General features: G+C 51.2%; 2 non-coding genes across 2 annotated transcripts; one reads left to right on the top strand and one right to left on the bottom strand.

Moving 5' to 3' along the window:
- Window positions 1-718: 718 nt before the first annotated feature.
- Window positions 719-790, bottom strand: TRNAH-GUG (transfer RNA histidin (anticodon GUG)). The gene has a single exon. It is a non-coding gene; the product is annotated as a tRNA-His (tRNA).
- A 325-nt stretch (window positions 791-1,115) lies between these two features.
- Window positions 1,116-1,189, top strand: TRNAT-UGU (transfer RNA threonine (anticodon UGU)). The gene has a single exon. It is a non-coding gene; the product is annotated as a tRNA-Thr (tRNA).
- Window positions 1,190-1,864: the final 675 nt, after the last annotated feature.

Consider the following 1,864-nt stretch of genomic DNA (forward strand, 5'->3'; position numbering starts at 1 on the left):
CTAACTGCACATAGAAAGCCCAGTGCTGCAGGGATTTGTGCTGCCCACAAGTCACATGGCCTGGCTGCATGGCCTTTCTTGCCAAGGCAGAACAATCCTAAGTGCTCTTCTTTTTCTGCCAAGTCTGGCCCAAACTGCCTGCTGCTTGTGGAAGGGTGATGATGGCCATAGATTGCTTCAAAGGGGGAAACTAGAAAAAAAAGAATGGAAAGCCACCCACCCTGAAGTGTTAGGGAGGACGACGTGAACTGACAGTGAAAGGGAAGGAAAAAATAATTCTAAATTGTAGGGCTTCTCATTTATCCCCCCAGCAGGACTTGTCTGGAAATTGAACTCAGCAACTCTCGCACCCTAAGCAAGAATCATACCTCTAGACCAATAAGCCACACAGAGAAAATCCTCAGCACTGAAGGAATTTGACTTGCCCAGTGGACAAAGCACTGGCCACCCTGCCTCTGTGACAGGGGGGTAAACAACCCTCCCCATCACTTGCTCATGGTCTTCAGCCAGAAGGAAAGGAGCACTTGCTCAGAAAGAGAGGTGCCATAGCTAAGCTGCCTGAAGGGCCTGTCTATTAACTGGAGCTCCTGGGTTCAGGTCCCAGAAGGAAACTGCTTTTTTTGTGCCTGCAGCAAAGAGCCGTCCGTGGCAAAGCACAAGCCATACTCTTTGTCCCTTACAAGTGCAATAAAAGGTATCCCTAAGACCTGCGAGAAAATGCCGTGACTCGGATTCGAACCGAGGTTGCTGCGGCCACAACGCAGAGTACTGACCACTATACGATCACGGCTCAGCCTTCAGCTGCTGTCTGCTGTCCCTACCCAACCCTAGCACAGCATCACCCCAGTGGCTGGTCTAGGAATATACCATGTTTCTTTTTATACTGTGAACCCATATGGGAGAGGGAAGCTCTCCCCATCTAGCCTCCTCCCTCCCTCCTTTTTTCTATGTAAGCCACTTTGAGAACAGCCACATTTGAGAAAGTGGTATATCGATATTCTTCGTAACAGTAGTCATCTTCTCAGTGCAGGTAACATGGCAAGGGGTGTCAGAAAATTGGCCTGGTTGGACTGCCATCCCTACCACAGTGTGGAGGATGTAGGGCTTCTCAGTGGGGCACCATGGCTAAGCTGGCTAAAGCGCCTGCCTTGTAAGCAGGAGACCCTGGGTTCGACTCCCAATGGTGCCTTTGGTTTCCCAGGGCTGGAATGGAGCTGAATGCTCTCCTTTTCCTGCCAAGCCTGGCCTGCACTTTGCTCTTCTTGACAATGGTTGTGGCTGTAGAAGTTTGCAGGCAGGAAAAAACAGTTTAAAAGGAAGAAGAAGAAGAAGAAGAAGAAGAAGAGAAGCCCTTCCCTGATCCTTGAGGAGGAGCGAGGGGATCTGATGGGACGGGAGGGGAAATGCTAACCGCAGGGTTTCTCATTTATCCCCAAGAGGGCTTGTCCAGGAGTTGAACTCAGGACTTCTTGCACCCAAAGCAAGAATCATACCCCTAGACCAACAAGCCACGTAGCAAAGACTTCAGTGTGATCAAAATGTGTACTCTCCAGTGGCCCAAGGGGCTGGCCACCCTACCTCTCTGGCAGAGGGGAAGGTACCCTCCTAATCACTTGGCTATGGTCTTGATGCAGAAGGGCAGGAGAGCTTGCTCAGTGGGGCACCATGGCTAAGCTGGCTAAAGCGCCTGACTAACGCACACCAGATCCTTTGTTTGATTCCTACTGCTGCATTGGGAGCTGGCCATTTTGCACCTGCAGCACCTGGTGTGCGTTAGTCAGGCGCTTTAGCCAGCTTAGCCATGGTGCCCCACTGAGAAGCCCTACAGCCTCCACAATGTGGTAGGGATGGCAGTCCAACCAGG

This window comes from Hemicordylus capensis, chromosome 3, assembly GCF_027244095.1.
Source record: "Hemicordylus capensis ecotype Gifberg chromosome 3, rHemCap1.1.pri, whole genome shotgun sequence".
Lineage (NCBI taxonomy): Eukaryota > Metazoa > Chordata > Lepidosauria > Squamata > Cordylidae > Hemicordylus > Hemicordylus capensis.